The 21,192-nt window shown below is 39.4% G+C and overlaps 1 protein-coding gene across 4 annotated transcripts in view; it reads left to right on the top strand.

The window, feature by feature from the left end:
* The window catches only part of UNC5C (unc-5 netrin receptor C), a 534,770-nt gene that overhangs the window by 94,875 nt on the left and 418,703 nt on the right, over positions 1-21,192 (top strand). The gene's annotated exons all lie outside the window — the stretch shown is intronic.

Consider the following 21,192-nt stretch of genomic DNA (forward strand, 5'->3'; position numbering starts at 1 on the left):
TGCTTGTCATTTTCAATACCATCTGGGAATGTGCGTAATGAGTGTAAGGTGGGCCACATATATTCTCTTAGGATGTTATATTTACACTTGATGCCTGTCATATATCTGTACCTCACACTTTATTGAAGCAGTAAGCCTGGGACATCCACATCTTATAGATCCTTTTCTCTAAATGCTAGCCATTGTTTCCTGTTTGGATGTTAGGAGCAGTAAAGCAGTTCTGTGTGTCTATTCCCACTAATCCTGATAATCCAAAGGCATCAGGGGTTTAAGTTCTAGGAAAATAAGCAATCTGCGTAAACTATTTTCAGTAAGTGTGCTGAACGGAGACAACAAAACCCTGAACTCCACAGAGAATTTCAGTGCATACTCAGAAAGAACATTCCTCCAGTAGCTATTTCCTTTTTAAAGTATACACAGTGTCTCTGCTTGTTTAGACGCAATTATGGCATCATAAAGTCAGAGAGGCAGCTCCTTGAGAAAATATTCACCTAATAGGATTGCATTGTCTGTTAATCAGAAGTTAATTCTTTAGCAGACATACTGGGAATGAGTGATAAATGATCGTCTTCTTGGTCATTGCTCAGTCAGACATAATGATAAATGTTGATTGGTTCGGCACACGTCATACCATGTACCAACACCAGGGACCCACAGGAAGTGCCAAGGAATAAAAATCGTCCAAAAGTACCGTTGTACATGTTCTTTGCTATTTCCAACTATTTGATCCGCTGTCGGGAAATCCGTCCAAATGAACTGATCTGCCCAAGTGTACCAATCTTCATGATGCATTCACACATCCAATTTGAAGTGGCCAATTTTACCACTTCCATATAGTGTGAGGTCTCTAAGTTTTTTGATGAATATGAACAGATTGTGTAGGTAAGCTCTCTTATTACATGGAAATAATAACATTGGTCAATCAGTGGCCAACCAAAATAGTGTGTGTGTACACGCACCCATTAGCAGGTCAGTTGTTGCTATAAAAGGAGCGGCAAAGAGGAGACAGAGTTCTCTTTTATTATAATATATTAAAAGTTATTTTTTATGAATGATACCACTTTGTTGATGCCTCTGTTTTTATAGACATGCTTGACAATGAATGTGTAAATGCTGATATGGTTCCAGTAGCATTGTGGGAGAGTGATGTAAACTATGCATGTGGCAGGCTGATAGTCTAGGTGCATTCACGGTGCACATTACATGGGGTACCAGTGTTCCGCCACGATGAAAACTTTACAAAAATGTACAGACAATTTATGGGTAGTTTATTTTAGATTTGTTTTTTGTTTTTTCTGTAATTTTGCCTAGCACAGTGTGGATTCACTTTAAGCGCTATGCTTAGTAAGCTCTCAGTAGGCATATTTACAACTTGGAGTTTGACTTTAAAACATCCAAGTAACATCTGACAGAGGACTCTTAAAGATAATGTCTAAGCAGAAATATAATTATGTGTCTCCTGGACTCCTGGCCATGACTGATGCATGGGCTTATTGTCTAAACATGCATTCATAGTGCACATCTAGCAGTAAATCACCGGGCCTCTATGGAAATAATGGTTTGAAAAAACAAACAGAATCTTGCCACCAGATGCTACCACTTCTCAATTAATTAATAATTAAACATAAGGCATATTGCTTAACCTTTCCAATTAGATTTGAGAAGAACATTCGGTATATCTGCAAATTGATTCCCAACTCCCCAGCTACCCACACGGTGATTCCTGAAAGCAGTCTTCACATACAAACATCTCGCACTGTGCAAATTAACTCTGCTTCACATATACGGTAGAAGTGCTGCACACTTATAGGGAATACAGTGATACAAAATATATACCTAATAATACACTGAATGCTCTGTGTGTGGCTGCTGTTTTTGTGTCACAATTAAGTATTCAGCTCCGTGAAAGCATGAATTTAAACTCCTCTGTTCACTGCATTCATTACTTCCACCATATATATGCATGCAGCCCATTATACAATACCCACCTAAATATACTAAACTAGTAAAAATAGTAAAAAACAGGTGCTAGACCACGACCACAATAACACTTCTCCCCCACAACATGGTCTGAAGTCCGCCCACGTGCTGCGCATGCGTGCCTGGCACAACAGTTGCACAGACACAGGGATGCAGGAGGACATAGGGACAGGGGTTTTATTATATAGGATATAAGTTTCATACTTTGAGCATGTATAGCTGCATGCATGTTTTAGTAATCATTTACTGTAACATGCTCTATTCACTGTGCAGTGAGCACTGATTGCATGAGGGGGATAAACTGTCCTCTCATTATTGATGTGTGCACAAGGGCTACTAAGGGCAATGGCCTATCCCGTGAACAGCAGGGGGTATATAATTGTCAGTAAGATAGCTTATACAGTATATATGTCTTTTTAGCTGCACATTTAGCTCTGTGCGTGGGATTCTGCTTTTAGTAGAATTCAACAAAATGCATTATAGCCAAAATGTATCTGGTTTGTCATAGAGCATCTGAGTTTCTGTGTTATGCAACTTTCCTGTCATATCTGCACAGATAGAGGTGCTTACAAAGAGGCGACAGTTAGTTTATGCAAGCAGAAGGCTATACATTTTTCACATTTTGTCATATTACTGCCACAAACATGAATCAATTTTATTGGAATTCCACATGAAAGACCAACACAAAGTGGTGTACACATGAGAAGTGGAACGAAAATCATACATGATTCCAAACATTTTTTACAAATAAATAACTGCAAAGTGGTGTGTGCATAATTATTCGGCCCCCTTTGATCTGAGTGCAGTCAGTTGCCTATAGACATTGCCTGATGAGTGCTAATGACTAAATAGAGTGCACCTGTGTGTAATCTAATGTCAGTACAAATACAGCTGCTCTGTGAGGGCCTCAGAGGTTGTCTAAGAGAATCTTGGGAGCAACAACACCGTGAAGTCCAAAGAACACACAAGACAGGTCAGGGATCAAGTTATTGAGAAATTTAAAGCAAGCTTAGGCTACAAAAAGATTTCCAAAGCGTTGAACATCCCACGGAGCACTGTATCAAGCAATCATTCAGAAATGGAAGGAGTATGGCACAACTGTAAACCTATCAAGACAAGGCCATCCACCTAAACTCACAGGCCGAACAAGGAGAGCGCTGATCAGAAATGCAGTCAAGAGGCACATGGTGACTCTGGACGAGCTGCAGAGATCTACAGCTCAGGTGGGGGAATCTCACCATAGGACAACTATTAGTTGTGCACTGTACAAAGTTGGCCTTTATGGAAGAGTGGCAAGAAGAAAGGCATTGTTAACAGAAAGCATAAGAAGTCCCGTTTGCAGTTTGCCACAAGCCATGTGGGGGACACAGCAACCATGTGGAAGAAGGTGCTCTGGTCAGATGAGACCAAAATGGAACTTTTTGGCCAAAATGCAAAACGCTATGTGTGGCGGAAAACTAACAATGCACATCACTCTGAACACACCATCCCCACTGTCAAATATGGTGGTGGCAGCATTATGCTCGGGGGGTGCATCTCTTCAGCAGGGACAGGGAAGCTGGTCAGAGTTGATTGGAAGATGGATGGAGCCAAATACAGGGCAATCTTGGAAGAAAACCTCTTGGAGACTGCAAAAGACTTGAGACTGGGGCAGAGGTTCACCTTTCAGCAGGACAATGACCCTAAACATAAAGCCAGGGCAACAATGGAATGGTTTAAAACAAAACATATCTATGTGTTAGAATGGACCAGTCAAAGTCCAAATCTAAATCCAACCGAGAATCTGTGGCAAGATCTGAAAACTGCTGTTCACAAACGCTGTCCATCTAATCTGACTGAGCTGGAGCTGTTTTGCAAAGAAGAATGGGCAAGGATTTCAATCTCTAGATGTGCAAAGCTGGTAGAGACATACCCTAAAAGACTGGCAGCTGTAATTGCAGCAAAAGGTGGTTCTACAAAGTATTGACTCAGGGGGCCGAATAATTACGCACACCCCACTTTGCAGTTATTGATTTGTAAAAAATGTTTGGAATGATGTATGATTTTCGATCCACTTCTCACATGTACACCACTTTGTATTGGTCTTTCATGTGGAATTCCAATAAAATTGATGCATGTTTGTGGCAGTAATGTGACAAAATGTGGAAAACTTCAAGGGGGCCAAATACTTTTTGCAACCCACTGTATATATATACACACATACACACACACACACACACATAAATATATATATATATATATATATATATAGTAGAATTAAGTCAAATATTTTGGATACCCGCTTTGATGATAATTTTCCTGGTTTCTACATCAGAAACACTTCTTAAATCTATATATTACTGTATATTGGTATAGAACCTCACCTTCTAAATGATGCTTAGCCTAGGCTGTTTAGATATGGGGAATTCTCCTCCAAGAGCATTCTGGGAGAACAAGCATTATTTTTACTGGCTCTCACAAACAATCCACAGAGCTGCACCAGACAGGGCTAAAGATGTCACCACCAGTGATACATTTCAGAATGTAAATCAGGGTGAGTAAAGATTTTATAATGGGCAAACACTGACTAGATAATTTATGAATGACTATTGTAAAAAATAAGCAATTGTATTATGGTATTTCCACTATTGTATCACTCTAACAATAAACTGTAAATGACAAGGGAAGTTCTCTGGCTAAATTTAGACATCCTTCCTCAGAGATGTGCTGAATTGCAGAAACTTAAAACAATAAATCATGTCCTTTGAGTAATATCATTTAAAGCTCCTTTGCATTAAAGGGACCATGTGGTCTCATGCTTCTTAACGTCATCTTACTTTTACTGCTACTTCTTATTTTGTCTTGTTAGGAGAAATTGATATGTCCCCATGTTTCGCTAATGCAAACGTAACGTGTGAAGAAACAGGTCTCACAATTCAATCAAATCTTAATTCTTCATGTTCTCCCACCGATTGTTAGAATTTAACCCAATAAACTGACAGACACCATTTACCATTTAGCATACCTAATGGGCCTAAATTCCTTGATTTTAATCGGGCTAATCCCCAACTGCTAGATGTAAACAGATTACCACAGAAAATCTAATTTCCCTCCCTTTTTCCCAACTGGGCTACATGATCAGCTTGTTTCTGGCCTTTTACTGCACTTGACGACAGATAGAGCGGTGTGTTTAATGGCAGCTCTGCACATCTGTTCTCTCTTCTGTGAATTAGAGCTTGCTTCCCAAAAGCCACCGCTTCTGTACAGGGCTGATGGGGAGAGACTCATATTAATTGTATTGTCGTTGGAACAGATTTCTCTAAAATTCACAGAGAGGGCTGAGTCTGGCCATCCATGGGCCTGTTTTCACCAATGATGTAACCATCTGTAGCACTGCTGGCAATAATCACACAACATATGGGTTAACAAAACATCAATAGTGAGTGAGCTTTTGTGAATGGCGAGTGCCGTTGGCTTGTAAACATCACAAACCACTCTTGAAAATCTCTGCCATCAAGTCACGCTGCCTTTGTATTTGGTTTCTCTCTTGAAAAAGCAGGCGCTTGTCTGGTTTCCATGCCCTGCTCTTCTGTTTGTAGACCATAACCACTGGCTGTGCATGTTAGTGGACTATTACAACAGCAACAATAATAACAAAGTCATAAGTCTAGTTCCCTGAGCCCAGTGCTTAGAAGTAACATTTGACTTGGCTTTCTCATGCAACTGATGCAGGATACAAATAAGAGATGCACTCATTATATCCTGAACTAATACAAGACATCTGCACCATATTACAAAAAGCATATAACAGCCACTGCTAAAACAACCGAGCCTCACTGTATATTTCCTATACAGTATGTAAGGATTCAGCATAGTTCAAACATGATTGTTTTCTACTGTGCCTCTAATATACACTATCGCAACCTAACACCATAAACATAAAGGACGGGACATACATTTGTTTTCTTTTTACAGAAAGGGTTGTAACAAATTATAAACTATCTGAAGTCTGGAAGCAGCCTGACCTGGATCAGAAAATGGAGTGTATGCACTAAACTGCATTAAGCACAATTACATGCATAAAGATTTGTGAACAATGAGTGGAATAGAATGCGTTGCATGTAATGTACTGTATTCCGCTTTACTCATTGTGAGTATGACTTTATGCACATTTTCCTCCTTAAAACAGTTTAGCGCACAGCTTGTGCCATAATGCCTGCTGCAATGTTTCCATACATGTGGGGAAAGATTCTGACATACATATACACAATTCAGTTCTAGTTTTTCATTGGTAGAGGTGTTGTTTTTAGATTGCACCAACTGCATTTAGATTGAACAGTAATCCTGCCCTGTTCATGGCCACCTTTAGCTGGCAGACATGATGCACAAAGCCATTGCTTTTTCCAAAAACTGGCTGTCAGGGCCTCCAAGGTGCCATAATCTGACCCAAATGTGACACCTACTTCACTTTTCAGAGACACTCACACTGCATCTTATGCGTTATTGTAAATATAGGAATATTTATGAAAGAAATATTTATATGGCTGAATTGAATGTAATCTGCAAATACATCAAAAGTTATGTTTAGGAAAAACACTACTGTTAAAAGCACCTCATTTTCACCCTTATGAAAAACCCTAATTGTTTATGCTGGAGCTATGTTTAGTTTTATAAGTGAGCTTTAAAGCAGAAGCTGTTGTCAAGGTGAAATGTGAATTGTTGCCCTTCCTTTTACCTAGGAAACCAAATAGTAAAGCTTAGGATCAAATTAGTATACCAAATGTTAGCCTTGCAAGTAGGCTTACTTATGTAGACAGGCAATCAGTATATAAAAAACGATAAATGTACCCCTATGGCTAGAACACAAGAAGACAGTTTATAGTGGTGGAGACCACTCCATGAGACTTTTAGGTAGTTTGAGGCAGATGGGGACATTGCAGTAACCATTTCTGTACATATGAACTTAATTCAGCATACATCAATTGCACAACATGTCACATAGCTTTACAAACATTGCACTTTGCATGTACAATGCCAGAACTGTATGTGGGTGAATCCGTGCCTGAATGATGGCTGATCTGTACCTTAATTGCCTGGTAATTGTGCAGTACACCCATCTGTGGGAACTAAGATGCTGACATTTTTGATCCTGATCATTTAGGCTGAAAATATAAAGTGTATTCTGTTGTCCACCTCTTCTGATTTCCACCTAGAGGGATTTCTCTCACCGAATAATCTGCTGATCTGTGGGAACTTCAAAGGAAGTTCCTGCAGTGCAGTTCTCCTTAAATGTCTGCCTCCTCTCCCCTTATCACCATAGAGCAGTACATGCTGTTTGGTCTAAAAGCGTTCCTGTATAGCACTCATTGAAAAACTGTGACCTGAATTAATCTCTAAAGATAGTTTTGGATTTCAAAAATTTAACCTTTGTGTGAGCCTTTAGTTGTGAAATAAAAATTAGGTTTTCTGGCATTGTTTTCTTTGCTATATTGCAGTTAGTTCCATGTCCGGGTTTTCTAGTGCTGTCTCTTTAAATGGTTTTCAGTACTATAATCCATTTATATGGTACACATCCATCATGACCCCTGGGTTTTCTGGTGGACAAGGCATTAGGTTGTTACTTTGGGCCAACACTTCCATCTGTGTTTGACAAATGATCAGTCAAATCCAAAATATACTGGAACCAGCTCCTTTTATGTTAGACTTTCATGTATGCTGGACATTGCATATGAACTTTGTATCGGCACAATGTCACAAGGATTTATTAGCCTCTCTACTTTTTTGGGCAAAGTATGTCATTCTTATTATTGATGTGTTTGTCAACATCATTATTAAAACAGGTTTGCATAAGTGTATCAGCGCCAAGGAAACCAAGTGGCCGCTGCTGAAAGAAGAACAATGTCCAGAGTTCACAAACAGGTAAATTATATATGATTAGCACAGAGTCCAAAAACAAAAGACGAGTCTTCAACAAAGAATAAGAGCAGGTAAATCTCCACCACAATAAGTATGGGGGTCACGGCACAGCTCTGCAATCATGGATACCCAAAACAAGTAAAGAGGCTTACCAGCTGGTGACAACCCACATTATAAGGTTGTATCAACGATTTGGTAGGACATCAGGAAGCAACAGTCTGTCCAGGATCCACCAATTCAGCAATGATTTCTCTCACAAATGGATATCAGTAAATATCATAAAAAAACAAGCAAACGGCAACTCTAAGTGTAAACCGTTTAATATAGTCTTTATAGTAAAAACAGCTTAAAAATAGCATAAAAGCAAAACTTACATACGGGGCCCATGCAATGGGAACCCCGAGAAAGTTGCACGCGTGTATGGGTCAGCAGTAAAGGACAGTATAAAGGTGCCGCCTGTCTCCTTCCCCAGGCGGCACTAAACTAACTAAATCTGTCATAAATTAAGTGTATATACGCATCAGGTTCAGAGGCAAGTTAAATATATTTAGGTAAGGCATAATGTTAGAAGCAAAGGTTGGTTTTATGATGTATTTACAATACCTTTGCAATGCTTTGTTAAGTTCAGCTTGTGTTTACAGTGCATTCTGAATGAAAACAGTGCAAGTAAAAAGCAGGTGAAATGATGCATGGCCAAAGCAACAAAGAAAGGGAGGCTCTATTTCTTAAAATGTGAAAAAAAAATCTATTTTCCAGTTTATCACACTTAAAATATGTTCATAATTTTTTTTACCATATTTTTAAAAGAGACAAGAGTTATTTTTTATTGGTGAATGCATGTAAAACAGCTCAGAGAAAGTTTTCTCCATTTAAATGAATTGAAAACTAAAAAAGGGATGAAAACGTAATAAGCGGTAAAAAGGAGCTCCATTCTCTTGCATCGAAATTACCAATAACTGGAGATAAATGCCAAAAGTATAGAATGAGTGTTAAAGATATGCCTCCCTGTTCTCCTCCTTTTCTATGGTATATTCCACAGTATAAGTGGTAAAACATTAGTTATTTTCTTTCCCTGTTAACACATCTGTTCATCCTTGTAAAACCTGAGATATTCTCAGAATTGGAGAACAATAAATGAAAGATGGAGAATAGAAGAGAAAATGGTGACATTTGCAACTTTTGAGTACTTTTATAACAATGCTGCACCAAAAAATGGTGGCATTTACGGAGGTTAAGTCCAAGATTCACCAGCTTTATAAACAACCCCGAGAACACAGTAAGGCCACATCTCAAATATGGAATTCAGTTCTGGGCAGTGCACCACATTACAAAAAAGATATTGCAGTTTTAGAGCAGGTGCAGAGACGAGCAACAAAATTGATACGTGGGATGGAAGGTCTCACTTACCAAGAAAGGTTAGATAAACTGCGTTTATTTAGTCTACAGAAAAGACGCCTTAGAGGGGATCTAATTAACATGTATAAATACATCAGAGGGCAATATAATAGCTTGGCGGATGAGCTTTTTGTCCCTAGGCCTTCTCAGAGGACTAGAGGACATGATCTGCGCATGGAGGGAAAACGTTTTAGTCATTTATTTAGGAAAGGGTTCTTTACAGTAAGAGTGATTAAGATGTGAAATGCATTGCCACAGGAAGTCGTTATGGCAAACTCTATACCTGCATTTAAAGGGGACTTAGATGCTTTCCTTGCGTTGAAAGACATCCATGGCTACAATTACTAGGTAATGCCCAATGATGTTGATCCAGGGATGTTATCTGATTGCCATCTGGAGTCGGGAAGGATTTTTTTTCCCTTTTGGGGCTAATCGGTCCATGCCTTGTAAGGGTTTTTTCGCCTTCCTCACACAACACTCTATTAAAAACAGTTCAGGATCCAAGTACTGCTTTCAAGTCATAAAACAAATTAGAAAGGGCCATCTACAGTTGCCATTATTCAGTAGAGTCTCAGTTATCCGGCACCAACAGGGATCAGCTGATGCCGCATAAGTGTGTTTTCTGGTTGTATGAGACTCAGTGTTAAAAATGGGCCGAGTTAATACAATACCCCACTCTATATACATACTATGATCTCTGTATTAAAGTGAATTTTAACCTAGCCAGAAAAAAAAAGTTTCACTTACCTGGGGCTTCCACCAGCCCCCTGCAGAGTTCCTGTGCCCAGACCATCACTCACCGATAATCCGGTCCCCCACTGCAGCATTCAACTGGCCTTCCATGGAGCGTCCTGCGCATGCGCAGTACGCATAGTACATATGTACGTATGCATACTGTGTGTGTGCAGGATGGCCACGGCGATGAGAGCGCGTTCGAGGATGCGTGCAGCAAGGGCCGCGCTGGTGAACTAGCCCGGTGACTGGCCAGTTGCTGAAAACGAAACTGAGCCGCGCTGGGGGAGGGGATGATTGGTGAGTGATGGCCTTGGCACAAAAAGTCTGCAGGGGATGGTGGAAGCCCCAGGTAAGTGAAACATATTTCTGGCTCAGTTAAGGTTCACTTTAAATGTTAAAATACAGTAACTGGGAGTATATTAACCTTGTAAGAGCCATGGAACCCAATGTTAAGCACAACAGAGCCTACAAAAAATCCTAAGTAGTTGGCCTTCACCACTGTGAGTACTGCTGTAAATTTGTTCTGGTTGATAGAGACTTCTAATTGGTTGAGTTCTGGATAACTGGGACTCTACTATATATCTCTGGCACTATGTTGACAACAGAGATACACTACAAAGTATAGGACTGGCATTCTAGTTTAAAATGTAGGACCTTCTCAGTGACTAGACAGGTTGCATTATCAAAAAGATAATAAATGTGAAACAATTAGAATTTAGGCAATGTGTACATGTTTCTTATAAATGTATATTTTGTATGCCTAAATGTTGTTTTAGTAGTGCACAGTTGTAATGAGACAATGCTAGCAAGAACATCTGTTGTCTCCTACTCATGAGGCCATCTTGCCCTTTACAATTCTGCAAATTGTATTACCTGCACACGTAATAGTTGTAAGTGAAATTTAACAGCTGCTCCAGACACTAAATGGTTACCTCTACCTCTGCCCACAGGAGTGTATTGACATTAGTGGGTCATATCAAGGTCAAACGCCGCTGCCGTCTGTTTCATTTCTGCCAAGAACTTGGTGGGAATGTTCACAGTGAAATAGATCAATATCTCCTAAAAGAAACTTAAAATGCAAAAAAACAAAACAAACATATGCAGCATTCGAGAGGGGAAGGCAGTCATAGCTTTTATTTGTAAAAAAAAAACGTTTCTTAAGCATACTTTAATAAAAGCTTCAGATAAGCAAAATATGATAGGTGGCTATCGGTAGCATATGCTATTTTCATGAGAAATATTTTAAACAGAGTAGAAGAAAAATCTGCTTTCAAAAAATGGTGGAAGCTATTACATCCAGCTTCTGCTTAGCATTAATACACAGAATAAATATGTTTCATATTATTGTACATTACGCAGGAGCGTGTCCCATTATATAATGGAAAAACGATGGATGTAATGTCTTTAGACAGTCTGAAACAGGAAAGGGAAACTAACCTTTGCATATTACTTCATAAAGAGTGCAGTGTTCTACTGAACAGCTCGAGTTTAAAAAAAAATGTACAATACTGTTACTTCAACTCTTATTACAGTGAAAAGACCACTTCCTTCAGTTTTACAGTAAGCAAATGTTCTTTCCATTGAACATCCATTATGAACACATTTGAACAGAAAAGTGAGATTTGGAGCGAATATCCTGATTTAACTGTACATGTAGTAAAGGTTACATTCCAGTAAGGTTGTTTCTGGTCATTTTTGTGCCACAGGGAAGGAACCTTCTGCTTCCCCCCCATTCTGGTGTATAGGACTGTAGCCTATTTTCATTTGTTTTGCAGGCACCAATAACCAACCAACCAATGTTGCTTTTTGTCTAAATAAGTTTTCTTTATACTGCATACTATTTATACTGCATACTATTCTGTAATATTGCTTGTTTATCTTAACCAATGTTATTTTTAATGTTCCCCAGATCTATTCCTGAGGTTTTCCCATGGAAAAAATGTTTCCACTGCTTTCAAGGAATTCTTTAAAAAAGTATTGAAACAGTTACAATAAGTCTATAAATGATGCAAACAATGATAACCAGTTCAGATACACCTTCCCAGCCCAAACTACGAGAGGCGTCAACACATTTTATACAAATATAATACTGTTAACATACAGCCAGGCTCTTTACAAAGCATAATATTGTCCTGGAAATCCAATTGTTTTCCGCTTAAGATACCTTTTTAACCTGGATAACATTTTTTTTTTTATAAACTGCATGTTTATAAACTACAAAGGACAAATGAGGTGACATGTGGCATGATGAGATAGACATGTGTATGTACAGTGCCAAACACACGGATAACTAGGCTGTGTTCCTTTTTTTCTTTCTCTGCTTGAAAGAGTTAAACACCAGGTATGGAAGTGACAGTTTCTGTCTGGGTTGGACTGGGTCAGGCTATAGCATAACTGTCACTTATAGGTAATTACAGCCATAAAATACTTTCCTGTCAGTAAATAGCTTCTGAGAGCAGGAACGAGATAAATAGGCTCAATTGTTCATAGATTTGAGCTGTGGCATACTTCAGTGAAGGTGTTATTGAGCAGAGACAATGAAACAGTAAAAACTTAAAAAGTAGTTTTAATTTAAAATAAAACTGTGGGATATGTAAAAAAAAAAATCACTTTTAGGAGAAGGAGGATGGATACAATTGTTTTTTTTTCTTCAGTTTATTTTCACCTCAGATGTCCTTTATGCATTATGATTAAAAACAAAACAAACAAAAAACAACAACAACCAAACAAACAAAAAAAAAGGACAGACGATAGGCACAAAGTTTATGATCACCGTTTCAAAACTTACCAAACACACAATTGGAGAAACTCACTCCCAAACAGTTCTCTGCTGCTTTATAAAGCCTGCAGGCTGCTTATAAGCCAATGAGAAGTGCACACATAATACACCTAGCTTGCAGTGATAATCAAGCAGAAGCTGAGCAAGTCAGCCAATTAGTTGGAGAGGGCTTCAGTTGCATATAGACAATGGCTATATGACCAGCAGGGGGCACCAGCGTGCAGGATATTCCCTCTCATCTGCCCCCCTCCTAACTAAACTGCATGGGATACTACAATAATTAAAAACAATGGTGCATGAGCCAGCCTGGGGCCCCGGGAACTCTCACTGCCCGGGCCCCAGAACCAGCATCTAACACCATATGTGAGCGCAGCCAAAACCTTGGAGCTGCCACCTCCAAGGCCTGTCTCCTACTGCTCTAAAACTTACCAAACACACAATTTGAGAAACTCACTCCCAAACAGTTCTCTGCTGCTTTATAAAGCCTGCAGGCTGCTTATAAGCTAATGAGAAGTGCACACATAATACACCTAGCTGGCTCATGCACCATTGTTTTTAATTATTGTAGTATCCCATGCAGTTTAGTTAGGAGGAGGGCAGATGAGAGGGAATATCCTGCACGCTGGTGCCCCCTGCTGGTCATATAGCCATTGTCTATATGCAACTGAAGCCCTCTCCAACTAATTGGCTGACTTGCTCAGCTTCTGCTTGATTATCACTGCAAGCTAGGTGTATTATGTGTGCACTTCTCATTGGCTTATAAGCAGCCTGCAGGCCTTATAAAGCAGCAGAGAACTGTTTGGGAGTGAGTTTCTCCAATTGTGTGTTTGGTAAGTTTTAGAGCAGTAGGAGACAGGCCTTGGAGGTGGCAGCTCCAAGGTTTTGGCTGCGCTCACATATGGTGTTAGATGCTGGTTCTGGGGCCCCGGGCAGTGAGAGTTCCCGGGGCCCCAGGCTGGCTCATGCACCATTGTTTTTAATCACCGTTTCAAAACTGTCACCACACCATCAAATACATTGCAAGGCATTATATGATGTATACAATGGTATATCGTTTTTACAGCATGTTGCCTTTTCTTTGTAAATCAGGCCATGAATGATACATTGTAGAAATTCCCAGTAACTCAGAATGTATAGCAATGTACAGCCCTATAGCTAGAATACCTTTACACATTCCTATGGTTCTGCCTATTTCTGTATTTATAAGTGGTGCAGTATTCGCTTGTCTTATTTTCAAATGCTGCATCTATCTAGCTGTGTTATTTGTGTGTACTTTCCCACTACTCTCCCAGACAGCGGTCATCAATATTTAGCAGGCAGCTGCTTCCATAGACTTTAAGGCTTCTGCTAATTTGACAAGGTCAAACGTGGTACTGTTCACATTGCAATCCAATACAGAAGGTAAGGCCAGGTTTATCCTCAAATTAATCGCTAAATCATTAACTCCTCTGTCACTAAAAAAAGTAGCCTAGCTACTGCCACTGTCCTCCTCAATCAATATTTTCAGACAGGAAAGGCAAGTCCTTATCTCCCACAGGAGACTAGACCATTTTACTAATACTGCTTTCACTGATAGAGAATTAAATGTAAAGAGATGCTAGGCCTCTAATTGTCCACTTCCAACATAAGCCTATTCTTCTTGACATGTTTGTTCCATACATCTCTGTCAGGATTAATCTTCAAAGAGCTGATTTAGCGCTGGTTCAGACGGACGTTTGCAGAGCATTTACAGCCAGCGTTCAGGGCTTGGTGTTAAACGCTCCCATTCAAGTGAATGGGAGCGTTTGTACCAAGCTTTCAAGCGCGTTTACACAAACGCGGCGTTTGGGTCCCGATTTTCTCTGGCGTTCAAGGAGCCCCTGGAAGCTACATGTAGCTTTCAGGGGAGGTTAACCGCGACGGCTAATGTCCCCCTAGGGGAAGAAAAAACGCGACCGCATCCAAACGCACACGAACGCTGCTGAACGCGACGCCAGCAAACGCAACGCCTCCAAACGTCCGTCTGAACCAGCCCTAAGTCAGACAATCAAGCTGAAGGCAAACCAAAAAGTTCACATGCATGCAGCATGTACCGGTATTTGGACATACGTACGTAAAGTAACTGCCTACAGTTTAAAATGTACTCAAGGCACACTTTGCTACACTACTTGAGAACGCAAGGTAGTCATCATATTTATAATAAATAAAGAGTTAAACAGCTTTCAGACTTTTATATAAAGGCTTTGTATAGTGCTGTAACAATGTGCAAACTGCTACAACCTTTAGCATCAGAGAACACATGTTTCTGTTTATTATTGCAGAATCATAAGAAGGTGGAATATGACTGGTTAATTTAAAGAGACCAAAGCCACTTGAATTAAAGCAAACCTGAACAGAAAATAACATTTATGAGATTATTTATTGTATGTGTTTTACTACTAACATAGAACTGAGTCTCATATTTTTATTTTTAGTTTAAAGCCATGAACCCTTGATGACAGTCGCTAGCGACGCCTCTTTCCGTCGACAGGTTAAGCATGAGGTCACGTGACATACACAGCGTCGCGAGCGAGACTTCCAGCAATCACGGTACATTGCACAGTGTTGTCAGGGGTCTTAAAGATCCGATCTGCTGTGTCGGTCTTTTGTCATCACGCAACGCTAAGCGACGTTTGCAATCCTGCGCCTGCACCCACCTCGCAATGTCTTGTAAAAATCGCCGGTCATTGGTAAAATCGCCAGGTGGGTACATAGCTTAAGGGCTTCACTTTTAAGGTTAAATTCTAAACAACAGCCATGATAATCTAATATAGAATCTGCTTTTTTCAACTTTAAAACAAACATTAGTAATGATCCTTTGTTCTCAGCAGTGTTTTTTCTGTCAGATGAAAGTATTTTGACTCCTATATACTTTTTAGGACACCGGCTGTATTTGACTTGCTGTTTGACTGGCTCATTTGGCTGCACCACAGTCAGGGCCAGATTATCCTCTAAATTCATGTGCTGTACATGTCAGCTGCCAGCTTTAATGTAACTTTCTTTAATTATGAAATTAATTACATTAATTTTACATTGATATGCTTAGTGGATATCCATGCAGTCATCTTGGACTGTATGTATGTCCAGTGCAGGGGTGGTTTTCTCTTTGCAAATTTGTGATTGCACTTCAACTTTTCTCCTTGTTCAGGCTCGCCACGTATGTGTATAGCAAGCAGTAGGTAATCTTACTGTAGTGTCCACTCAGTTCCATTTGTACAAATATTGTTGTGTGTCTCTATATATATTTACAATGCATAAATCCATGTTGAAGTGTTAAAGCTATTGCATTTGCTCTTGAGGTATTGTCTGGTGGCTGACAATGTGTTTCAGAAATAATTATACTTTTCACAAACTGGAAACGAGTAACAGTCAATTCAGTGACTAGTAAAATTGACACATTTTTTTTTGTAAAATAAAGCTTTCCTCAGAAATGTAATTCACTTCATTGAGTGCTCTGTCTGAGGGCTCCACAATCACCATTCTCCTTACCACGGACCATAATGAGAACTCTCCTTTAGCTCAACAAACCACAGGAGGTATTTATTACTAATATATAAAGCACCTACATATTTTGTGGCGCTGTTCAGACTAAGGGGAAACTGGGAACTGCATTGCATCCTTTGATCAGATCACAGCCATGCTAGTTCAGCAGTTTGTTTACTTTTGGCAGGGAGGGGTATGATTTATTATTTGAATACACCAATAGTGACTGAGGGGGTGGAGCTTAGTAGCTGTTTTTTTCCTGTATTTCTCCATCTGGTTTGATTTAGTCACATTACGCTTTCTGTGTATTGTTGGCTATGATGATTAGACTGTGTGACAAGGGCAGAGTCCCAAAACGGAGGGTCAGACACGTGAGTATGCTCCCCTGTGTTATAAATCACCTTTTTGCTTCGACACCAGCAACTTCTTATAGTTGCGCCTCACAGACTGTGAGATACCTTGACTCTCAACACAGCAAGCATTATTGGAGATAGACCGTTCTCAGGCTTCTTCAATGTACAAGTTATTTATTCAGGAAGCAGAAATACAGATATAGTTCATCATATCCTAGCAAAGCAACTTCTTCTGTTTAAGTTCTTGGCGTTACAGCTCTTGACTAACCTTCCTCCTGAATGTTAGTCAGTTACCTTCTTTCTAGACTACGTTACATCTTCTAGACTACCTATGTACAGCATACATCATATCAGATTACGTATAGAATGGAAATACTTAGAGGTTCCAGTCAGCATATAAATAGCAGGAAAGTAGGAAGCAGAGTGAGCTCCGTTCGCCCACCCGGCCCTTTAATACTGACCAGGAAAGAGTTAAATGTGACCTCATCTTAGCTATCCCCCAGGCCCGACTATTGGCTTAGACTCCTCGTGGTGTCATAATACACACCTACTCGATTAATATTTAATCACTTTTTTTTAATCACTTTTCACTTACATACAAGAATTTGGTATTTTGTAAATATGGCCTATGTTTACTGTTCTTGTGGTGTACATGTTGAGGTCAGTGAGACCTGTGGCCTTGTCCATAGAACAGCTTCTTGGTATGTCCTAGTTCTGCTGACAGAACTGTAGATTTTCTCTCTAAGAGAAAATCCCCTTAAAGGGCAGGTCTGCACCCCAAGCCTTTTTGACTAACTCAGTCCAAATAACTGAGGCCTACTTAAATTATAACACCCTGTAGCCATACTCTGCAGGGCCTGTGGACGCATCACTATTGACTTGGAGGAGGGTGGAAAACAGATTTTTGGAGAGATATGGCGCCGGCACTACTTTATATTTGTTCCATAAGATGTACAGATACCCCCCCTTTATTTTTTGTTGTTGTTTGTTTGTTTTGGTGGGGGGTGCATCTTATGGAGTGAAAAATACTATCATATATTATTTAGAAGTAGATCTTATTGTATTCAGCTACAGTTATAGGCTTGGCAATGTTTGTACTGTAGTACGGCTTAATAAGTGCTTTTTTTATATTCATAACATTTAACAAGAGATGACCTACTTATTGTAACAAAAGTTTTCTATTCTCCATCAGTATATCCTCAGCAGGATAACTGTGGAACCTTTCAGGATGGTGTTGAACTTGTAGTTACTGTGCAGCGCTTTCTACCTATGTAAAATTATACTGCAGCTCTCACTGAACTCCAGAAAAGAATGAAGAATTTCCTTGATAACTTTGATGTCATGTGTCAGCCCCCTGGTGTTTCTGAGCAATTAAAGGCCTCCAAGACAGAAATTTCAAAGATCTAACTTATCATCACTCACTCATGAAAATCAACTCCAAAGCATTTGCTTGTTACGCGTATTTTCATTCAGTAAGGCTTCCCACATTTCTTTCTCTTGAAGGCATCTGGAGAATGACACTTTAAAAAGCTTAATTAGTGATTTAATTTTGCTAACGCTGAACAGTTGCATATCTGGTGCTGCCTCTGTGCAACATAAAACAGGTTTATTTTAAGACATAAAGCAGTCACCCTTACTTACAGTACTAAACATTCCCAAATGCTAGTTGTTATCCTATAGGGCATAAGTGGTTGTGTCGGCAGCAGGGAATTTGGTTACCCACATTCAGCGGAAGTTTGGGCACAGCTATAGGCAATGCCATACACGGCCATAGAAATAACAACTATGGGGGGGCTGCCCACAATGCCCAAGGGACCTCTTTTTGTGGCCGTATTTTGCTATGTGCCAGCCCTGGCAACCAAATTTCCCTCCATAGCTGTTGTTTCTATAAGCTCCCATGGGGGTGCCAAAAAATTCCTGGGGTTTTCGGAGGGCCAAATGGTGGGGGAGGGTGATTAAGGTTAGCTGCGCACGGGAGGGGGTTAAGGTTATCCGTGTTGGATGCTTAAGGCTTGCCATGGGGGAACTGGTTAGGGGTAGCCATGGGGGAACTGGTTAGGGTTAGCTGTGTGGGGGGTTAAGGTTAGCCTTGGGGGCTGGTTATGGTTAGCCGTGGGGGGCTGGTTAAGGTTAGGTGTCGACTGTGGGAGGGATCAGTGGGAGAATAGGGTTATGTTTAGGTGCAGTAAAATATTATCTATTACTGATGTCTAAAGCATATACTATAGTTAGAACTCGGACATATCCAGTACAGTGGAATATGTTGGCGCTTTATAAATCAATAATAATAATATGGATTTCAGAGGTAAACTCCCCTAGGCATCTCTTCAGACTGTATGTGTTTGTTTGGCTTCTGGTCCATCGAACAAAATGAGAAATGGTTTGGTATGAACAGGTGAAAAAAATCATCCCGAGGAAAGCAGTAATAACACCAGAGAAATGTTGCCCTGGGCAACTGCCTTTGTTACCTCTCCACAGTGATTTAGCTTAGTGTCATTACCTTCTATGTGTGAAGCAAATTTGTTGGCATATAACTGTAGGTGAACAGCTCTATTCTATTTAATTTAATTCTATCATTTAGTACGAGTTTAATATATAAATAATGGGATGTGTAATGCTCAGGTGCATGTCACAATTAAAAATCATCTTTTTTTCTGACTGTACACAATTAATAGAAATTAAATCTAATGCTTATGATTTATTGAAAATGTACTACACCTCCTAATGTAAGTGGTTTCAACAAAGAAAATCTCTTGTTACCAGCCATTCAGGCATAATAATAACTGGTCTATAAAATGAAACCTATTATTATAAATGGTGTTTTTGTTTTCCTGTATTAATAAAGCAGGTTCCATTTTTGTAAAACTTTGGAAAACAGTAGCATGCTCCACTGTAGTAGTTTTCCTACACAACAATGGTGTGTGGCAGGAAAAAAGTGGGCTGGAACAACACAAGCAAAGGTGAACACTTGTACTCCACACACAATAATACTGTCTTCACTATGCTCTTTCTACTTTCCAATCACTAGACGGAGTGTGGTAATTACAACTACAGAACGGCAGTGTGTAAAGCTTCTGTGGTTGGTTTAGAGAGGGGTACATCAAAGTTATATGCAAGACTTCTAATTGTGTGCATGGCAAATAATGGGGTTAAAATCAATGATTTGGAAACATTGGGTGAAAGGTTGCCAGAAATATTAAGTGCCAGAATGAGAAATTACAGTTAAAAGCTGTAGCTTTAATATACACCCATTTCGAATTACCCAACACCCATTTCAAATTACCCAATCTACCACATAGCTCATTTTGTTTGATTTTCATAAAATAATGCAAGATACGTATCAAGGATGCTACAATGTAAGCAAAAGCAATAACACACAGTGGTCCATATGCAATTCATTTTTTTTCCTAAGATTTCTCCTAGGTACTAATTTTTTTCATCTTCTCTTTAAAGGACAACTGTAATGAGAGGTATGTGGTGGCTGCCATATTTATTTCCTTTTAAACAATACCAGATGCCTGGCGGTCCTGCTGATGTATTTGGCTGCAGTAGTATCTGAATAACACCAGAAAAAAAAACATGCAGCAGATCTGACAATGTCAGAAACACCAGATGTGCATATGCTTGTTCATGGTCTATGGCTAAAATATTAGAAGCAGAGGATCAGCAGGATAGCCAGGCAACTGCTATTGCTTAAAAGTAAATACATATGACCACTTCCATATCCCTCTCACTTTGGTTATTCTTAAAAATAACTTTTCTGCATTTTACAATTAAAAAAAGTAGAAAAAATAGAAGAAAAAGAACTATCAAATTGATTTTGTGTATTTTATTGCTTACTGGGGGTTTAAAACAGCATTTTATTGAGTGTGAAATATCAACTTGAAGAAAACTAAGGAGAAAAGGGAAATTGTATATGGGTCATAAATGGCCCTTATTGAATTCACTCTTTCTCTTATATTTTCTCCTAGGTTATATTTTCACATCTTATCATACAATGCCTCATAAACCATCAGCAAGCAAGGAAATGCTCAGAATAATTTTGGCAGTACTTTTCATCTAATTTTTGGTACTTTTTCAATGGCAGAGTGCTAAAAAAGTTATTTAAACAGAAGATAAAAAAATATCTCCTATGAGAAAACTTAGAAGAAAAAGTGAACTGGATAAGGTCCAATGTTAAAGTTTTCTTTTACACAAACTTTCAGTGCAAAATGTGTTTACAATGGTTCACTGAGATTTGGTACTGTATGTGAATTCACTGAGATTTATTGCTTTACAGAGATTCACCAAGGTTCAGTGTCATAAAGGGATTTACTGAGATTCAGTGATTTACAGAAACTCAGCTAGATTTGGTGCTGTACAAATACACATGAGATTTGGTATTTGGTACAAATGCTCTTAACATATTTCTATACAATTGTATTTGCAATATTACTGCTTTAGAAAAATGCCAGTTCCATCATTCCCTTCTATGTTGTACTTGTGCATAGAAGTTTCCGCTGACTCCAGCATGGGGTGCTGAACTGTTGGCCGAGGGATTGATCCTGACCCCTG

This window comes from Hyperolius riggenbachi, chromosome 1, assembly GCF_040937935.1.
Source record: "Hyperolius riggenbachi isolate aHypRig1 chromosome 1, aHypRig1.pri, whole genome shotgun sequence".
NCBI lineage: Eukaryota > Metazoa > Chordata > Amphibia > Anura > Hyperoliidae > Hyperolius > Hyperolius riggenbachi.